The sequence below is a fragment of the Protopterus annectens genome, chromosome 1.part1 (assembly GCF_019279795.1).
Source record: "Protopterus annectens isolate FY-2018-M chromosome 1.part1, PAN1.0, whole genome shotgun sequence".
Taxonomy (NCBI): Eukaryota; Metazoa; Chordata; order Ceratodontiformes; family Protopteridae; genus Protopterus; species Protopterus annectens.
In genome coordinates this window covers 237,697,294-237,719,962 of record NC_056726.1, presented here as the reverse complement: position 1 = coordinate 237,719,962, position 22,669 = coordinate 237,697,294, and the positions used below count along the sequence as shown (strand labels likewise).

The 22,669-nt window shown below is 38.7% G+C and overlaps 1 protein-coding gene across 1 annotated transcript in view; it reads left to right on the top strand.

Annotated features, from left to right (window-relative positions):
• Window positions 1-22,669, top strand: part of SLC35F1 (solute carrier family 35 member F1) — a 1,996,989-nt gene that overhangs the window by 1,287,667 nt on the left and 686,653 nt on the right. The gene's annotated exons all lie outside the window — the stretch shown is intronic.

Below are 22,669 nucleotides of genomic sequence, written 5' to 3'. Positions count from 1 at the left end.
GAAATATGGTAATTGAGATGTAAGTCATACCAATTTGCACTGGAATGCAAAAAGGATGAAAGTAAGGGTAGTTTCCAATGATTATGACGCCATGATTGCCAAGTACACTGTAGCTAGAGCATGGACCCTGGGTAATGTATATGCAGACACAATAACAAACCCTGTTTTTCAAAAGACAAGGACTATAACAACAATAACACCTACCAAACATTAATGCCTGAAAGTAGAAAAATGTTTACAGGAATGTAATAGACTGATCATAAAGACCTTCAAAAGGGGTATATTGAAGTATCCCATGCAGCCTGTTTGGGTATTCGAAAGTCCAAGACAGCCAATATAGAATATTCCTGGTTCTTGGCATGGATGCACTTAAACGTTGAAGAACAGTATGTTGTATCAAACAAATATCTAACATAATAAAACAGGCCCTGTTCAAATATCAGAACATCCAATGAGCCACGACTAATATAACTTTCCTGGCTCTGTATACAGTAAAAGGTAATCAATTCTGTCCTGATATCAATGATTGTTCAAGACTTCCCTTTACCAAACAAGTATCTTATTTATACATTACCTTAGTGAGAGCTTTGTAATACTTGCATGTCAGAAACTGTTAGATAAGGGGACTGTTTGTGTGGTCTGCATTGCTCTGAGTATCACTCATCTCTGCATTTAATTTTTATTTGAAGTACTTTATTTAAGGTTTGATCACTTCTATTTTGTATCTTATTCTAGTATTGCATTTGTTTTGTTAAGTTTTCTGTTCTGTTGGAGTTTTAAGAGTTCTTGGCTAGAGTCAGTCAAAAAAGTTACCAAAGAATTTGTTTGCGAGCTGTGAATAGTATCAGTTAATTAGTGGGAGGAGATGAGAGAGAGCATTACTCATTTATTTATAAATATCTGTAGTTAGCTGAAGTGTTTGTATGGTCTGCATTGCTCTGAGTACCACTCAGCTTTACATTTACTTTTGATTTGAACCTCTTTATTTAAGGTTTGATCACTTCTATTTTGTATCTTATTCTAGTATTACATTTGTTTTGTTTTACATTTTCTGTTCTGTTGGAGTTTTAAGAGTTCCTGGCTAGGGTCAGTTAAAAAAGTTAAATAATTCCTTTGCAAACTGTGACTAGCATCAGTTAATTAGGGGGAGGAGCTGAACAACAGCATTGTTCTTTTATTTGGAAATATCTGTAGTTAGCTGAAGTGTTTGTGTGGTCTGCATTGCTCTGAGTATCACTCGTCTCTGCATTTAATTTTGATTTGAAGCTCTTTATTTAAGGTTTGATCATTTCTATTTTGTATCTTATTCCAATATTACATTTGTTTTAAGTCTTCTGTTCTGTTGGAGTTTTAAGAGTACACCCTCCCACCCATGTAGTCCTGTTCTGTTCTTAAATTTGGTGGCGTTTGAGTTGCCTGCCCCTACTATAAATCTCTTTTTGGAGACTCCTCCCAGTCCCATCTCATCAGCTTATTCTACTGAGTAGAGAGAGATCATTTGGGAAGGCCCACCCCCTTAGTTTCTCACCTTTAAATTATCGTGTTTCATCCCCTCCAACTTAACCTAAGAAAAAAAAGAAATTACACTTTATTCATCTGCTTTTACTGTATTTGTGTTTCATCCTACTTTATTACTTATTTTTTTGCTTCCTCCTGTCTTAAAAAGTACTCAAGTGCATTTATTCTGCTGCATTTATTACTGCTTGTTAGCAGCCTGATTAAATTGAAACTGTTATTCTAAGCCTTTTGGTTTAAGTACTTGGGCTTTAGGCAGTTGTTTTACGTTAAGAAGGTTCATGGTCTGCACTCTTGTGGCAGGAGAGGTAGCTTACATCCTTCTAAGTTGGGAGTTGCTGGTTGAAGGCTTAGTGTCTGTTATTCTAAAAGTGTCTTATTTCTGGTTTAAGTACTTGGGCTTCAGGCCAGTTGTCTTATAATAAGAAGGTTTGTGATCTGCACTGTTGTGGGAGGAGAGGGTAGATTCTACCCTTCTGAGCTGGAAATTGCTAGTTAAAGGCTTATTGTGCCTGCTTATTTGAACTGATTCTTTCTGAAATTGGTGCACCTTGTTTGCTGTAGTATAGACTAGATTCAGACCTTCTGAATCTAGCTTTGTTTGAACAACTTGAGCACTAATCCAGGCCATCTTTTTTGGCAAGGGTTCCCCTGCACCGTTGTGGTAGGAGTATGCAGTTAGAACTTGTCTGATTGAAGATTACTGGAACAGGGCTCAGTTTTGAGCTTTTTTATTGGTTAATTGATTAATTTGTTTAAATCAGCTTGCTCTTGTTTGCTACTGTTATATTTAAGTGTGTATTTGTTCTCCTGTGTTAAATTGACCTAAACAGAATTTAAATATCTTTAGCGTAATCTGGTTACAGGTTTTGCTGTATTCAGATATGTTTGTGTGATTCCTGTGTTTCCTGCTACGCCATCTTGTATGGTCAGGACCTTCCTGCACTTAGTGGGAGTAAGTGAACTGGTTGGAACTGGTCTGGCATAGGGTGTTGCGCTAAGAGCTCAGGGACAAGGATTGATTGGTCAATTCCAGTGTTTCTATTTTTCTTTCATTTTTTTGATATTTAAACCCATCATTTGCATAGGTTTGTGCTTGTTTGCCTGTTGCATACCGCCAATGTGCTGTTTTAGCCCTTTTCGAGGGATCTCAGTTGCGTTTTTCCCTTACCAGCACTCCTGTATGAGTAAGGCCCTCGCCTGCAGCTACTGTATTTATTTTATCCAGCCCTACTCACACCAATAGATACTCTCCTCAGATGGGTTTACTTTGTTTCCTTGAATCTCATTTCACTTAATTTCATTTAACCCCGACCACTTTGCTGAAAACACAAATTACTGAAAACTCTTTTCACTCAACTAAACGTAGTATATATGGCACTGTGTAGACGTGTCTAACCTGTGGCCCGCGGGCCGCATGCGGCCCACAGAGCTCTTCCATGTGGCCCTCAACCTCTAACTGCAACATCGGTGTATGCATGCCCCAAAACACTTTTTTGTTTTGTGTTTTTCGCTCCTGTGACCTGTAATGCTAATGCTGGTGTGCGCATGTGCCAAAGCACCCTTCTAGTTTTGTTTTTGAGCCAAAAAAGGGTCAGTGTGTTTACGCCATTATTTTGCGCCAAACAATCAGTGTGTGTGTGTGTTCTCGCTGAAGAGGGACTCATGTATGGATTTGCCTCTGTTGCCTTTGAATGGGACAGCAATTACCTGTGTTAATAGTTAAGTATGGAGTGAGTGAGTGAGTGCATGCATGAAAGCAGAATTGTGTGCGTGAAAGTAGAAAAAGAGTGCGTGTGTGTGTGTGTGTGTGTGTGTGTGTGTGTGTGTATGTGTGTATATGTGTGCATGACAGAGAGACGCATGCACAAAGAGGCTAACAATGATCAGTCTACCTACTGAACACAAACAAGTTAGCTCACAAATATATCATACATTAAGAGTACACTTTCATTAAATTGTGGCTTTCCTATCAGGGAGAGTGTTGTATTGAACATGAACTCATACCTCTTAACTGTATGGATTTTCAAAGAATGTCTGTATTTTTGCCTCATCTTCCAATTTGTGTCTTTTGCTTAGGAAATAAAAGTAGTCATCCAAGGTAATGCAGTTCCAGGGAGTGAGAATGAGACAGCAGCCTAGGGTTAATGGGTCAGTAGTGGACTGACTATGTGGGACTGTAGCATATAAAGTTGTATTGTTTTTTTCAGGCAAACAAAAAAGCATCTAGTACTATTTTTTCATTGGTGGGTTCTAGGCAGTGGCAGATTGGACAACAGTAAGCATAGCTTTGGCGGATCATCAATACTGGCAAATCAAGTGGGCACAATGTCATTTTTTAAATGTTGGGGATTTTAGTGTGTATGTGTGTGCTTATGTGTTGGGAGCGTTGCAACAGTAGATGATTATTAAAGACAGAGATTTACGGACTGTGGAGAATATGTTTCTTTGTTTCAAAACCTAATACTTGGGTATGCATGCCAGAAGTAGATTTTTTAAGACATAGCTTCTTGCCATTTACAGTGGATGGATATTTACATTTAATGGACAATATATTAGCGTGGGCCTGTTGGGTTCTGAAGGATGCCAAGTCTGCCACTGCCAATGTCTTATAAAGTGACCTGGAAATGGATATTGGGATGTTACTGAAAAAATATAGTAAGTGGGCTTAGAAATATAGTTTAATTAAACAAAGTGTACTTTCAATTTACAGGCTATAATTTAATTTATTTCAGGTAGTCCAGATACTGGTAGATTGTATACCATTAGACTTAATTAGGGAGAGCTGTCATTCTGGGGAAACAAGCAGCCCTAGTTTCAGTGAAAGCTCTGTGGTTGCTTGCAGGTAAGAAGTTGCAGGATGTTGATGCAATGTTTTTATTTATTATTTTTAATGCATTTGTCATTTCAAAGCATGGTTTTCTTTGATGCAAAAGAAAGCAGGACTGAATGAGCCATATAATGTTTAACTGACAATAATGGGATAGAAGGATTAGAAGTGATGTATAATGTTTGCAGCTACAGTTGTTTCAACGGTGTCCATAATGCATAACTATTTTTGGGCCTGTGTCCCAGTTTTATTTTTCGCTTTGTCCAGATTTCTTGATCTAAGATTGAGAGGTATGGTTCCATACTAAATCCGAAGTTGTATTTACCTTGGAAGACTTTTCGGCATAATTATGAAAAACAGAGCCTTTTTAATATCTCTGCTTATTTCCAATATAAACTGCCATGTAACCTTGCAAATAACCTTCTTATTAAGCTACTTTACTTAATAAGAAGATTGACTGTGGTGGTGATGCTGCTGTAGCGTTGTCGCCTCACAGTAAGATTCTGTCCAGTTCGATTCTCAGCTAGAGCGTCTTCTGTGTGGAGACATGCGTGAATGGGTGTACCTTCGTTGAAGGTTGTGCGTCAGGGCTGGCAGCTCGGCAGATAAAAATCTACTGCCAATCATTAGCAGACCGGAGTTCTGCTGCGGCGACCCCTAACCGGGAAAAAGCCGAAAGACACAACAACATTAAGCTACTTTACTTCTTTTGGAATTGACAGGTATAATTCATCTGTTCGGACATAAGCATAGAGTGCTAATGTGACTTTGATTTGTTGCAGCAGTCTGTGGTTTACACAATCACAATAACTTTTCTGTGTTTCTGGGTGTGTAATCAATTTAACAGTTTTAAAGATGTTTTCCATAAATAAATAAATATATAATAAATAAATAATCCTCTCTAAACTTTGAGCTATTGACAAAGTCTGGGAATTTGTTTTTTTCAAAAGTGAAGGTCAGCATTACAGCTCAGTAAACTGTCAGTCTGTGAGTAACTTCTGCACAAATTAAAATGTCTGAATGTAAAATGGCTTTAGATTGGAGGGAAGTTTATTTTTATTTATTTTATTTTATTTTACATTTGTTTACTGGGAAAGTCCGACTGGACACAGGTCCATTTTCAGCAGAGGCCTGGGGAGAAAAGCTCCAAAAATAACACAAAACAATATAATACAATACATGAGAGAGACAGCAAATTATGGATGTAGTACTCATACAGTATGGCAGAGATTACATCTCGTAACAGCGAGAATCATTGAGGTACAGAATAAACTTAAAAACATTTTTTTTACAGTTATAATTACAGCAAGGCAAATATCAATGAGTTAAGTTTTTAGGCGAAAGCTATTTGTACATAGCTGAAGCTCTGAAACAATCTTTTGGTATGGATTAACCTGGGGATTGACACAAGTTATATGTTTACACCAGCATGTAGCATTATAGTTTATGGTTTTCTTATTGATTTACTTTTTTCTGAGCAGTTGTTTGTTGATTTATTGATGGTCCTTTTGGTGGTGGGAAATTACACGGATGAATCCATCTCTATTATGATTTTTTTTTCAACTATTTTAACTTCCAGACAATTTCATTCAGTGAGTGGGTGTCATGTGATTACTCAGGTTGCCTATTTTACAAGTAGGGGCTTTTGTGTGTGTGTGTGTGTGTGTGTGTGTGTGTGTGTGTGTGTGTGTGTGTGTGTGTGTGTGTGAGTGTGTGTGTAAGACAGAGAGATTTAATATGTATACTGAATATAATTTTGCAAATGGAATTCTTAGTTAAACATGCCCCTCTTCTTGGGCAACTAGACTTAAGTAACCAATATTAGATCTTAGCCATCCAGCTGGGAAAGGTTAGTATGTGGATTTTCCATCTGGTTTGATGAAGGCTATACTACTTACCCAAGGACTACATTTATGGCTATCCATCCAGCCATCGTGTTGCTGAACTACATTGTTTGATAATGAGAGGAGCTTTTTACAGAAGTTGAAGGTTTTTGTGTCAAGAACCTGTCCATAAAAAATGGCTTGTTTATGTTGCAGTGAAGGCTGTGGTCTTTGTAGTGAGCATTTTAAGTATAACCAGGATTTCTGAGGTAGAGGAAGTCTCTTAAGGTAGGATCTTTCTTAGCCTGGAAAACAAGCCAATGATGAAATTTATAGGGTCCAGTGAGAGACAGAGGAAAGCAAGAAGCTTTATAGTCTGTTTGGATAACTAAGTGAACTTAGTCCTTTGACCTTTTTTGTCAGAAATTATTGTAGTCTTTCTTTTGGCAGGGTGTTTTGCTGAGGCACATGCCAAAAGGGGCATTGCACTCAATAATGGTTCTTGTAAAGGAAGAATACAGGGATGTTATGACATCCTTGTCCCTAGATGAGATATCCTTACTAATGAAGCGGGCCATGTAAAAAGCTTTCCTTACAACGGAGACAACGTGGTGGTCAAAAGTCAGATTTCTATCAACCTGGGTGCCCAAGTACCATACGAGTTATTGCGTGTTTACAACATTATTATTAATGTGATAATTTGTGGGGACATCACTCTCCTCAAAGGGGATGATGATGCATTTTTTGGCATTTAGCTTGAGGCCATATTTCTGGCACCAGTTATTTGTTTGGGTAGACCCTCTTGTAGCTTATTCAGAATTGTTTTATTAAGTCAGTAATGTGAATTCTTTACTTTATTGCAAATTTGTTGGGTTATTTTTGTGGATTATAGTATTGTAGGACTGCTGATGTTGACATTTTATGTAGTTGGACTGCTGGAATGGTTTTCCCAGTGAGAAATGCTAGTGCTGTAGTGAATATCTGTTTATTTGTTAAAAAAAAAAAAAATATATATATATATATATATATATATATATATATATATATATATATATATATATTAACTAAGATGTTAGAGTTAACTGTTAGATTACAGAATTAGAATTAGAATGAGAATTAGAATTTTAAGGCAAATATTAGGCATTTATTACATTTATTCATTGTTCAAATGCACCTGCAGTACAGCCAGGAGGTCAACTGTGGTCTTCTGGAGCAACGAAAGAGTTAACTATATGATATATTTTATATGCGGCCCTAAGACCATTTCTGTTCACTCAATGCGGCCCCAGCAAGCCAAAATGTTAGACACCCCGTAGAGTACTGTAAGGCGTGTAAAAGGTATATGCCCTTTTCCCCAATGTAATGCGATCTTGGAGTTAGTATATATAGTTGGGGGGATGTGGGGTGTAGCTCCCCACCTTGTTTGCTTTGTGTTGTATTTTACCAAAAACTTCAAAACAATACCTTTTAAACAATAGACATGCATAGTTGCAACACCAATGACTTACTCTCCCCAGAAGACAATATCTGCTCAAACTAAGTGGGGGGCTACAACCCCCACACTCTCCAATGTGGGGGTTGTGCCCCCCACAGCCCCCAAGTATATATACTAACTCCAGGATCGCACTACAATTGGGGGAATGGGCATATACCTTTTACTTGCCTTACAATACTCTACACAGCGCCATATATAGTAACTACAGTTCAGTGAAATGAGATTCAGTGAAATGAGTTTTCAGTAATTAGAGTTTTCAGTGAAGTGGTCGGGTGGAATGAAATTCAGTGAAATGAGATTCAACGAAACAAAGTAGACCCCCTCAGATAGTACCCACTCTACTATCCCCAACCTCTCTTTTACAGATTCTGATAACCATGGACGGACGATTTCCTGTGGTTTCTCATGCTAGTCTGGTTGATAAGGGCATCATGAGACAGTGAAGCAACTGCCTTATGTACACACACCTCTACTACTACCACCTAGGAGCACAATATGTGAGAGATGCAATCACATTAGAAACCAGGAATCCTTGTTGTCTTGTTCACAAGCCAGTACATCTGGCACTGATAAGGCTGTCTTCACAAACACTATGAACAACACACCTCTAACACCACCCACATCTGTACAACACAATCCTACATATGTGGAGGTTCTCAACAAAAACATACCTAAACAAAAGAGACCTCCAAAGCAAAAACACGCATGCCCATCACAACCCACAGCACCAAACATCGCACATAGTACACACATCTATGTCTCACAGCCTCTAAGGCCCAACCACAAACCCAACATACTAGTCATAGGGGTCTATATTAAAAGACCGAATGTTCACAACTGCGAATACGACAACCGCGACATGTAAACGCCAAACAGCTGAAACAGCGAAACACGTAAACATCGAAATACGGAACGCCGAACACATTTCTGAAAACAACAGTGCTATACGGATAAGTAAAACTTAGTTAAACATACCTCAATAAACACACTTTTGCAGGGGGGCAATCTCCCCTGCGCCCCCACACCCCCCTACTTATATATACCAACTCCGAGATTGCACTACAGTGGGGAAAAGGATATATTTCCACTTCCCCATGAACACCCTGCTGGCCAAGGAAATCCGTTCGGTGTTCCGTATTTCGATGTTTACGTGTTTCGCTGTTTCAGCTGTTCGGCGTTTACGTGTTGTGGTTGTCGTATTCGTAGTTGTGAACATTCGGTCTTTTAATATAGACCCAGTCATAGGAGACTCTATTGTGAGGAACACAAATGTGCCCCTCACCAGGCAAGACAAGGAGAAAGTCACAGTAAGTTGCTTGTCAGGTGCTAGAATCCACCATATTGTGCATGCACTCATGTCTCTTAACAACAGGCACTTTTATGGCTCTGTCATAGTCGGTGTTGGTGTGAATGACTTGAGATGTACCTCTCTGGAGTATACAATAAGAGACATGAGTGAGCTCACTGACTGTGTGTCCCAGGAAGGTATGTCCCTAGTCTTAAGCAGCATCCTACCATCACCCAGAATGATAACTCAATACAAACAGAAAATGATTGACCTTAACAATTGGCTTAGCTTCTGGTGTTATTCTAAGGGGATCCAGTACCTGACAGCCTGGGAGGACATGATTGACAGACCATGATGCTTTGCCAGAGATGGCCTTCATCTGTCTCCCCTGGGCTTCAGGCTTCTGGCAAAGGCTCTTCCCTTCCCCATAGTGCCTTTTTTGGCAAAGTCTTGAACACAAAATTACCAACCTGAAAAATCCTTATAAGCGAAATTGAAAGGTCATGCTGCTAAACGTTAGGGGTTTTAGCGCGAAACTGCACTCATTGCATGAATTCCTTACCCTGGAGGATGCTGACATTTGTGCAGTCACTGCAACCTGGTTCAAAGCTGTGGAGAACACCCTAATCTTACCAGGTTACTCATCCTACCATACTTTCAGACCCAAATGGAAGGCTACAAAGCCAAAGGAGGTGGAGTTTCAATATTTATCAAAGACATACACACCTCCAGGCTGGTGAAATGGTATGATGCACAGAAGGCACTCCAAGGGCAGTTAAATGTTGACAAAACACCTATTTAAATCATACCTAGCTACAGACCCCCAACCATGACTCAGGACACCCACTCCACCTATCTGGACTTACTTAAATCCATCAAGATTCAGCCCTCTACCCTGATCCTGGGTGACTTTAACTACCCAACCATAGAGTGGAACACCTATTGTAGCCCAGACATGAATGCCCAGAGATTCCTTGAGTTTGTCTATACCAATGCCTTGGATCAGCTGGTTGACACACCTACCAGAGGTGAAAATATCCTGGACCTGGTCCTAACCAACATGAGTAGCCACTGTAGCACTCCTACAATGTCGCCACTGTAGCACTCCTACAATGTCATCCTCCTTGGTATGATCCATCCATAAAGCTATCACTTTTGAAGTTTCCATCTCCCCTGACCCCCTCCCTGTCAGGGTTAAATGAAAAAACTTTTCCAAAGCTGACTACAATCTCCTCAGAGCAGGTATAAGCAGCTTCACAGCCACCATCCCTTCAGTTGGAACTAGCACTAATGTTCAAGCCTACACTAAAAAACTATATGAGCACCTACATAGCTGTATGGACAGGACCAAATCATCTTCCTCAAGGAAGAGTAAACCTGTCTGGTGGACAGCAGCAATAAACAAACTCTATAATAGAAGGAAATAAAATTGCTGTCATGGGGCAAGTAGGAGCATGTGTCAAGTTGAAAGCAATCTATCTTTTGTCTGAACAAGCAAATAAGGTCACTGGTGAAATTCTCTAAGGTTAACTTCGAGTCCAGATTGGCCATGTCCATCAAGGACAATCACAAGGCCTTCTTCACGTATGTCCGCAGTTTCAAAGGCAACACCCAAATCTGCTCTGAATTGGTGGTCAATAACACCAAATACACAAATGTCATAGATATAGCCAACCTGCTGGCAGACAAGTTCAGTAAAAACTTCACCCTCCTCTCCCCCCATCAGTATACCAGGACATCCCCAGCACCTGCCCCCTCCCCTCATTACCAGGGAGCAGGTCCTTAATGTCCTCTCAAAGGCAAAAAATGCAGTAATGCCCTCTCAAAGGCAAAAAATGCTGCCTCCATGGGACCCAATAGCATCCCTGGCTGTATCCTACATGAACTCAGACATGAGCTGTCAGCTCCATTAGACACCCTATTCAACCAAAGCCTGAGCACCGGCTTCATCCCAGCTGAATGGAGGACAGCCACTGTCATCCCTCTACACACAAGTGGAGCGTCCGCTGACCCAGGCAATTATAGGCCCATCAGCCTAACTAGCCTGATCTGCAAGGCCATGGAACGCATTATTATTGATCTTATAAACAAGGACATTGGCAACCTCCAAATGCTTGACCCCACACAGTTTGTTTTTTTCGAAGGGAGATCATGCCTGTTAAACTTGGTCGACTTCTTTGAGACAGTCACCAAAGCCATAGACAAGGGGAAGATGGTGCACACCACCTACATTGACCTAGCCAAAGCCTTTGACACTATTCCCCACTCAGGCATAATAGATAAAGTCTCCCAGCTAGGCATCAACCCGTATGTTACCAGATGGGTAGCTAACTGGCTCACTGATAGAACCCACTCAGTCAAAGTAGGGGAAGCCACCTCTAGTAGTAGACCCGTAACGAGCGGTGTACCCCAAGGATCGGTCATGGGGCCTCTACTGTTTGGGATATACTTTTCTGAGGTGCAAGCCAAAACCAGTGGTCTGTGGCTGACCAAGTTTGCAGATGACTGCAAGCTGGGTGCTGTCTTAAATTCCCCTAGTGATGTGAACATCCTCTGAGAGGGCCTTACCCAAACTAATGACTTGTGCTAGAAGCATCGCCTCAAACCAAATGCCAAGAAATGCATCATTATCCCCCTTTGGGGAAAATGTCATCCCTACTAATTATCACATTACTAACAGCATACAATCAGTCGTGAGGGACTTGGGCACCCAGGTTGATAGCAACCTGACTTTTGACCGCCACGTTGCCTCCATTGTATGGAAGGCTTTCTACATGGCCCACCTCATAAATAAGGGTATTTCATCCCGGAACAAGGAGGTCATAACATTCCTGTACTCTTCCCTTATCAGACCCATTATCGAGTACAATGCCCCCTTCAGCATGTACCTTGTCAATCACCTGCAGCAGTTGGAGAGACCACAGAGGTTCCTGACCAGGAAAATCAAGGGTCTCAAACACCTGTCCTATACAGATAAGCTAAAAGCCCTGTCCCTCTACTCAGTCTCATACAGACTGCTCAGAGGTGGCCTGTGTCTAGCATACAAGGCCATTGCAGACCCAGCCTTAATGGAGTTGCTGCATATCCATAAGACAAACTCCACTCGTACAACCCACACACAGGGCCTTAACCTGGTCTGTGACATTAATAGAGCTTGTTGTTGGGATTGATTTGTGTCCCAAAGCCTCTCCTGTGTGGGGAATAGACTCCCTCTCCATGTCAAGCAGAGGACCTCTCTAGTCCTCTTTAAGAGGAACCTGGACAACTGGATGAGAAACAGAAAATGCATCTCTGGAATCCCAGCTGTGTCCCAGCTGGACAGGGGAAACAGGTGCTGACTTTGAGGGAACATGGGTGAAATTCTTGGCTAGGCTTATAAGGGCCTCCGGGCCAATAGCCTAGTATCATCCTATGTACCTTTGAACCTATAATGTTCTTCATTCTCGTAACCACCAATTCAAACAGTTTTGTGGCTACTAAGATAGCCTCTTTTATGTCCACAAGTCAGTCAACCAGTGGATCATTTCATGTCCCACATCAGTAAGGGCATTTAGGGAGTTAAAAAAGATTTCCTTGAAAGCAAAACATGATAACATGATACAGAGCTGTGGAAGGTCAGTGCACTCTTTAACTAGAGCTAGACTTGCAAGTCTGCTGTTTAATCACATCCTCAGAAATAAAATGTTTTTTTGTGATTGAATCCAGAGTAGCCACTCATGAATATGTTATGAAGACAGACTTCAGGCAAAAATGAAAGTTAAGGAAATATGGAGATGGGAGGAGAAAGGCAAAGAAACATTCTTCTGTAAAGGGCAGTCAGTGTTACTGAAGAAGTAAAAACTAAACTTTTATCTACCCTATGTACATACATTTTCTATTTAGATGTTATGGTTCTTTGTATAATCCTAAACCTTATCATAGAAAGAAAGTGTTGGGCATATGGTTAAGACAGTCCTTTTCAAGAAACATCTTGTTTTTCAAACCTAACTCTGAAGATTGTGGTAATGATGATGGGAATGACATTAATTCTGAATATGACATTTTACCATGAAATTATTATGTTACTATGAATTTATATTTTACACATCTAACAATACCCAGAAAGTCATAGTGGCTACAAGTAGAGCCTCACATCTAAATGGCTATGTTCATGCAACTGTTATCTGAATATATGTTTTTGCAAAGCATTATATAATTATTGTGAAAAAATAAATTTATTTTATTTAACTACATCACTGCCCCATTAGGCTGAATAGACTGATGGATATTTTTTACAAAGAAAATTACATATATGGAGGATTATGATCGGGTTGCCAATCCTAACTGACTCATTATGTGTTCGAGATATGGAGGCCAAGAAATTCACTCAAGAGGAGAATTTGTTGACGTTTTATCTGCTACATGTACTACATGCTAAGAATAGATACAGAAGGGAAGATAGTGGAACAGGTAAACAGCTTCAAGTATCTGGGAGGGGTGGATGAGGAGAAAGCTAGTCTGAATGAAGAGGTCAAAGCTAGAATCAGAGGGGCTGCAGCCAATTGACATAGAATATCAGGTGTAGTATATGACAGAAGAATGCCAAATAAGCTGAAAAGTAAGGTGTACAATACATTGGTGTGACCAGTACTACTGTATGGTACAGAAACCTGAGCAGTAAAGGCAGAACAGTTGAAGAAGCTAGAGGTGATGTAAATGAAATGCCTGAGAAAGGTGGTAGGATGCACACTGTGAGACAGACGAGGAAATGAGGACATAAGAGCAGAAGCCAAAGTAGCTCTAACTGCAGAAAAGGTAAAAGAGAACAAATTACGGTGGTTTGGGCACATGTGCAGAAAAGCAGAAGACAATCTGGTGAGGAAGATTTGGGACAGACAGGAAGAAGTTAAGAGGAAGCAAGGACATCCAGCAAAGAGGTGGATGGATTGTGTGAAAAAAGATCTGCGACAGTCTGGAATGAGTGTTGAAGAAGGCAGGAGTGTGGCACTGAATCGAGAGAGTTGGCGACAGTTAACACTATACGCTGACCCCATGTAGAAAAAATGAAGAAACAAAAATTGCAAGTAGAGGCACTAAAGGTCCATGTAAGAAAAACCTTATAAAAGAACAGCAAAAAAAGACTTCACAGACCACCAGTCTGTAGTAAAAATGTAAAACTTTTAATACAAAATGTAAGCGCTTTCAGGATACAACCTTTGTCAGACATATACAAGAAAACAAACAAAAACCTTTTTTAAAAGTATTTAAAAATCAATGAGCCAATGAGCATCAAGATCTAATCATCTAAGTTACAGGTCTATGCCTCCTAAGAACAGGTTTTAAAGGTACCACTCCATTGAGTCCTGGACTTCTGTCAGCACCTAGGCTTATAAACCACGAACAATAAAAACTGTTTAAAACAACAAAACAAGCAAAACGGCTGTATTCTCCTTGCAGAAAAGTTTTATTATGTTAGCGCTTTCGTTTGAATACATTTCCAAACTTCCTCAGACAACCTTTTCAGTTGGTACAGCAATTTATATTAGTATTCAAATAAATGACATAATTGAATCAATCAACAAATTAATTAAGACTACAGTCCATAAATAATTAAAGGTATACATCCTAAATTAAGTTACTATTGCTACCCTATATGTTGAATGAATTTAAAACTACATAAAATAATTTCATGTGCTATTTTTTAATTACCTTACAATACAATACATAAATAACCACAAAAATGTACAAACACATATTGTTATAAGAGGGCATTAAAAACAGCTCACAATCCTTCAAAATTAATTTCTTATATTTTTTAAAAATCCATTTACAATCCATTATATCGCAATATCGCCCCCTCTGACGTTCACCTTCAGTAGGCCATTCCTCCAGCATGTTTTTCTAAAAATCTTGGTGTTAAAATGATTCAACTCATCCCTTTGTAACACAACATCCAAAAAATCAATTTCATTATAGGAATACTACATAGTAAAATGCGAAAAGTTAGTTGTGGATTCTAAATAAGATATAAAAATTATTCAAAGCTCCAACACTGCCTTCAGTAACAGGAAGACATCATCCACAAAGCGGGTATAGAATAAGAGTGAATGTTTCCATTCATGATCTTTATTAAACAAAAACTCATCCTCCCACTGGGCAAGCACCAGGTTCGTGTATGAATTGGCACAGGGGCTACCCATGGCAACCCCCCATCTCTGCCAGTAATGTTGTTGTTCAAACAAAAATATATTGTTTTCAAGTACTAATTGAAGTAGGCATACTACCTGTGTCATTCTTTTCTTATCCAAAGTGCCATTAAGCCTTAAAAGCTGTTTCACTGCCTGTATTCCATAACCATTGGGAATAACCGTAAATACATTTTTTATGTCTAGAGTAAACAACATTAGAGGGGTAACAACATTTTTACCTGGCAAAAACTCATACAAGGTAGTTAGAAAGTGTGCACTGTCCTTCACAATTGTAGGAATGGTGGAAACAATCGATTTTAACTGAAGTTCTGCCCATGTAGAGCAATACTGAGTGACACAACCCCTGCCAGAAATTACTGGTCTAAGGGGTGGGTCTTGTTCATCCTTATGTATTTTTGGTAGTGCTTTAAAGATACATACTATTGGATGTTCTACTTTGATGAAATTCAAAATTTCATCTGTTAAAATGTCTTTCATTCTTAATTCTGATATAACATCATTAACATGTGCTGTAATATCTTTCACATTATTCACAGTAATGCATTCATAAGTAGCATCATGCCCCAATAAAGACTTAAGTCTGCTAATATATATGTCCCTATCCATCAGGACAATGGCCCTGGGGCACTCTTGTCAGCTGGTTGTATAACAATGCTGACATTTTCATTTAAAGTTTAGTTTTTAACACTGTCCTTTCTTCAGTTGACAAATTATGAAAATCATTACTGCTATACAGACATTTTAACTGGTCTTCACAAGTCTTTACAAACATTTCTACAACTGAATGACTAGGGGGAATATATAAACTGGGTTTATGTAAATGGCGATTTCTAAAGTCTGAGTAGTCAGAAGTACCAAACATCCTTCTTAATTGCAAATTTCTACCAAATTGTTTAAGGTCCAGAATGACATCAGTGTAGTTGTCTGTCTGATGGTACAAAATTTAGACCTTTATTCAAAACACAAAGCTGTATATCAGATAGAACAGTACTGGATAAGTTATAGACAAGCTTAGCAGTACCTGAAGTTATATGGATATTTTTCTCCATTTTCACTCCCTGCTCCCCTGAGCGTTGACCTCTCTCCGTCACCTATGTCTCCAATTTCTTATCCTTTTTCATCAGGTGGGGAAAAAAGAGCTGGGAATAAAAAGTCTTGGGTCTCGCCCCCAAAATTTCTGCTAGTTGACGCTGTTGCTTCTTTACTAAATAAATGTGTAGCAGGCCTCTCAGAATCAGTGCATTGTTCTGCTGGTACGTTCAGTGCACAAGCTGCTGGTACCACCTCTGGTAACACCTCCCCCAGAGTTTTCTCCATAATATTGACTCCCACAATGGCTTGTGGAGGAGTCACAGCAGTTGACTCATCGTTGCTTCAATCCATTTGGGTAGCTGGTCTAGCCCCACCAGCTGAATTCTCCAATCCTATTCCTCCTTGTGACAAGCCCCCTTGAGCAGGATTGGGTTGGTTGTTAAAAGTGCTTTTTGGCCATACAGAAATGTTGCCCTTACTGAAATCTGCAAAGTCTCTATCAAGCTTCTTCATTTTCATTTGTTGTAGCTTGATGTCATAGGCACTTATAGCACAGTATAGAGTATTTAGTTTAGACAAATAATCCCCGGTTTTAAACTTCCTCTCAATATCGAACTGTAGCCGCTCTATAGATTTAATCAACCAATGTTCTTCTGGTTGAAAAGACTCCATTAACAGCCTTATATACTGATAGCTGGTTTCCAGATTAATGGCCTGCCAGCGGGTCAACAATTCTGGATGGTGCTCTCCATAGGTAGGCATACAAAGGACACTCGTGCCTCGAGGTACTATATGGAAGACAGGCTTCCATATGTAAACTCTTAACATGATGTTGAAAAAAATGGGAAAAAGAGGGCTGATGATGATGATGATGATGCTACAAGTTAAAGTAAAAAAAATGCTGTGTTTTACCATCTTTCAAAGCCTTAAAGCACTTAGTGAATGCTATCAGGAAGACAGTGTAATATAGTCCATTCTGTTTACACTCACCTTCCTATGCCTCTCACCTGTCTAGTTTTTCACAGAATGTCCAGATTTTTGTCATCTTTATATTTTAGCCAGCAGCTTTTGGGTGATCAAATAGCCGAAACTTTATTACCACTTATAATTTTAATGCTAAAATCACTAAACACAGTGTTTTCAACTGCACATGTTAAGACTTCATCAGAAATGCATATGCTGTTGTCTTCCTGTTTACATACACTTTCTCATGATCATCATTTCTGCTGTAACAAAAATGTTTTTAAAATGATATAAATATGTATACCTTTATTTAAAAATTAATAATATCAATATAACAAACATTTTAAATTGATTACAAGAAAATATTGCAGTTATTAGTACATATATATATATATATATATATATATATATATATATATATAAATGCAATAAATAAACTGGTTTGGAACTGTATGATAAAACAGAAATATGTCATAATCCATGTGTTATGAAACTTGCACTATATTATGATATAAAAACTTTATCATAAAATATTTAGTAGGTGAAAGAGAAACTATTATATGTAAAAGTGTAATGTGTAAAGAATGGTTAATCCCATTTTATATAAAAACGTAATCATTTTACCAGTAAAATATAAAGGTAAAAATAAAAACAAATGTTCTACTTATAACCTAGCTGTTCCTAATTGTAATACATGGGCTATTGATATATTATCATTTGTATGTGAAGCAAAATAGCTTGCAGGGAGCTATATTGGCAACTAATTTTGGATTTGCCAAACCTCCAGGATTGAATGATCATATATTATTAATGACATTTTGCATTTTTTTTCAAATGTTGACATACTCTTGTTCCTCTAAATTGAGAATCAGTTGGCAGTGCCTTGCATTAAAAGCATGGATCATGATAGATTACATTATAGAGAAAAGGTTCAAATAGATTAATTTTTTCTGTGATTAAAAAATCATGTTAGTGTCTTGTTTAGCTTGGGAAATAAAAATGACTGTAGTTCTATAAAGAACATACGTATTTCTTATGCGTTCCCTTACAAACACATGCACACACACACACACACATATATATATATATATATATATATATATATATATATATATATATATATATATATATATATATATGTGTGTGTGTGTGTGTGTGTACGTACAGAGCCATGGTTGGCTGTTTTCAAAGACATACTTGGTTCATCTAACTTGAGGTACTTGTCCCTGATCTGCTTTTCCACCCTCTCAGCTCTTCAGTTAACGATGAAAAACAAAATAAAAACAAAAAAAAACCTCAATTACCAGGAGTGTCAACTGAGAGGACCATCATTTAGACCACCATCAAAGATATTTCCAGGCTTTTCCTTTATGGCCCTACTTTCCCATATCTACTTGGCTAAATAACAGATGGAGGCTGTGCAAAAAGCAGCCACCCTAACTATGTGGTATCCACCAGGAAAATTGCCCTGTGTATTCATTAAACCCCCATAGATGAATGGTCACAAACCTGAAATGTGCAACTTCTAAAAACCAGCCACGGATGTTACTGATAATTTTTTTCTAAACGTCATAGCTTTTGAATGGAGATTGCAGTTCCGGGAGGATCGGGAAATTCACCCTTTTCCCACTGTAGTGCGATCTCGGAGTTGGTATATATAGTTTGCAAGGGGTGTGGGGGGGTGCAGAGAGGCTTGCCTACTTGCAAAAACATACAATAAGGTTGCGAAGATAAGTAGAATATCACTTACTTTGTTTTATTGAAAGTTTTGTAAGTCGACACATAGTTCACGCACGGCACAGATGTTCACATATATCACAGTGTAGTTTAAAAGGACAGGTTTCTGTTTGTGCTGAGTGTTTACTTATAGATGTGAAAATGTGATGGATTGAATGTATATGTTTTGATGTTGTACATTTTGGGTTTGTGACTGTTCACTGTTTTGCCTTTTCAATGTTCTCTCAATGTTATGCATTTCAATCTTATGCTAGTTCGATCTACTGAAGTAGATCCATGTATATTTATACATATATATATATATATATATATATATATAGATATATATATATATATATATATATATATATATATATATATATATATATATATATAAAAAGAATACCTTTTCTGTAGGATTGCCACCTATCCATATTTTTTCTGAACTACTCGGAAATCAAATTGATTCTCTGGTAGTCCAAACTCAGGTATTCTGTTTCAAAAAAAGGAAACAGACTATCAGAGTTTGTTAAGTCGGCTAATTTACTATGCTTTTTTACAGAAAAGCGTAGTAAATCATCTGAAAGCAGGCATCAGGAATGGAAAAAGAGGGTGTTCCTGTCAGATGATATCACTGTGATGTTACACAATGGATGGGACATGAGGAGGAGAGGAGGTTAGAATGGTCGAGATTATGGGTGATGGGAGGGGGTGTGGCCTTACTCCGGTTTTAGCCACAACGAAAGGTGGCAACCCAACTTTTCTGTGTGATCCTCTTTTACGTGCATTGTCTTTAATCTTGTGTCTGTGAGGATTTGGTCCAGGCAACTTGTCAAAGAAGGAAAAAGCACTGATTTGATTAACACAAAACATCTCCCCTTTTATATGGATATGGCATTGTCAAGCCTATAAGGATGTAACTGATGTGATATGAAAGTGCTTGGGTGGTTAGTTAAGAGCCTTGGATTTTATTAGTGTTACTTTTGTCGTGATGCAACAATGGAGCCATTGCTTCAAGAAGAGGAACCTTGTACCGCTAAAATGAGAAAATACAGACAGATGGAGAAGAAAGTCCTTTCTTAAGGCTGACTAGCTAAATATCAGCACTGAAATGTTGACAGCACAGGACATTACAACTCCTCAAAGCACAATGCTTGACCGCAAACTTGACGTTTATTTCTTACAAATGTAGTCCTGGTCTAGACTGATGAAATGTTGGTCAAATAACTAAAATTAAAATACTTTCCCTCTTATGAGCTCTGTAATGGTCAGTTCCTCTTGTGTAGCACATAGTAACATTCTCTCACAGTCCCATCCCACAGTCAGTACACACATGGCCACCGTCACACATACACATGCACACATATATGCACAAGTGCACAGACATGATAGTAACATAGTGGCACAACTCTACTGTCCCCACCATAATAAGTGGGCAGCTATCTAACACTAAATACTATTCCAGGTTTCAGTGGATTCTGTAGTTTGGAGGCTGAATTCAGGGAGTTTTGTGAGTTACTATTTGCTATTGATGCAAGGCATACTGGCATAAAGATGCATTGCATTGCCCATTGCAAATCCCTTATCATGGCAGGAAAGCTAAAAAACATGTTGACAGAGCAATCTTAGAGGGAAGGAGGTACTGAGGAGAAAAAGCATGCTTAGACAGTTTTGGCAGTAAGTTTGGCCTACCCTTCCTCTTATCTATCAACATTATAATAACTGTCCATCCTCAGAACAAGAGGTAATAAAACACCATAGGACCATGACACTTTTAGGATCCCAAAGATCTCTGTCCAACAATGTACTGAGATGGGTGTTAGAAAGGCAAAATTTCAATAAACAACCATCAGTTTTAAAGACACAGAGACGTCATTTGGGTGAGGGAGGACAGAACGTCATGCTGGTAAGGGGGAAGGCATATCCTTTATAACGCTTAATGGCAACTGCTTGAATTGCCATCGTATGCATGAAAACATTTCTTTTGATTAAAAAAATGAAACCTGCTTCCCTAAGACATATTAAAGTTCAAAGCTGCAGACTGAGGCTGCAGACTGAGGCTAGAGACGTAGTTAAAAAATTAGGAAGTGAATAGTAAAGGATGGTTTTAGCGTTTTCATGCACATGTCCGCAGTAGTGAATAATAATTAAAAAAGTTAAGTATGAAAAAAGAAGCAAGGAAAGTTACTGGCTTTCTGTATTACATTCACAGTAAATTTTCCTGAGGCAGTGGTGGCACCTTAAATGTTTTTTTATGAGAGCTGTAGGACAGTTCCATAGAATACATGTCAGATTGTTTAATTTGCTTTAACAGATGTAGCATGTTGCTAAGAAACACTGGCAAAACAGACAGACAGATAAGTACTGGGGCTTAAGAATAATGAAGGTGACTTCAGAATAATTCTCCTGTCCTGACAAAAACCCAGAATAGAGTGGCAGTTGTCAGACTTGGCTATAAGAGGTAGATGTCAAAATGGCTGAATGATAGCTTTGCATTTTCACATCCTCAGGAAAATTGACACTTGCAATATGTATGTGCTGAATGTGGAGGAACTGTGATAAAGAAACTGTTCACCTGCAGTGGCTTCCATATATAATGGCATTCATTCGTAGCAGCCATTGTTAGACAGTGCTGTGTGTCATGCCTGAGCTCTGTGTGCTTCATGCATCACCCTTTTGTATATAAATATAGTCCCTCTGCCAAAACAGATACCATCTTTTCACTGACAGTGCCCTGTGCCATCTTCAATATTTATGAAAGACTTAATTTTGTTATAATCAGTGTGACAGTAAAATTTGGTTGGGGTACAACTCTGATAAATGCAGCTACCCACTATTACTGTCAATAATGTTAACTGGAAAGGGATGTCATGCTGGTACACCTTGTTCTACGAGAGTATAAGTCATACACCTTGTTCTATCAGCATGTAAATTGTGCACCTTGTTCTACCAGTATGTAAGTCGTGCACCTTGTTCAACCAGCGTGTAAATTGTGCACCTTGTTCTACCAGTATGTAAGTCATGCACCTTGTTCTACCAGTATGTAAGTCATGCACCTTGTTCAACCAGTGTGTAAATTGTGCATCTTGTTCTACCAGTATGTAAGTCGTGCACCTTGTTCAACCAGCGTGTAAATTGTGCATCTTGTTCTACCAGTATGTAAGTTGTGCACCTTGTTCTACCAGTGTATAAGTCGTGCACCTTGTTCTACCAGTGTGTGAGTCTTTAGAATGGCTAGTAGACATGCAGCCTGCTTTGCATATGTTAAAAGGGTACAGTATTCCCAGAAAGGTGGATGGCTGCATGAATGAAATCAGCTTTTCTATCAGAATACGGTGTTGTGTACCTTATTAACACTTGCTGAAGTCCTATGAAAACAATGAACGCACAAGTTAGTATACTTTAGAGATGCACTTATCCATTTTTCCAGACTATCCAGAAATCACTGTACAAACTCTGTTTTTCTCTCTGGTAAACAGACAGAATGCCAGAGTTTGTAAAATTTGCCACCTTAGACTCTTTTTTTTTTTTTTTTGAATTTGTCCAATGCAATGCAATCATGTCTATGACATTCCGGCGTCTGCTTTTATGTCCATTTATGTCGTAAAATGGGCATGGTATGTAGAAAGAGGATAGAGAAAATTGGGGCTAGGGGCAGACTGTTGTCTTAATTTTGCTTGGGCCAAAGTTAGCAACTGTAAAACATTTTGGATGAAGTCCAGAGCAGCTACCTAAGTAACAAATTTACTAGAGCCCAGCTCACACTATATAATAGTAGAGAGAGTCGACTGTGAGGAATGGGGTGCTACTAGTAAGTCT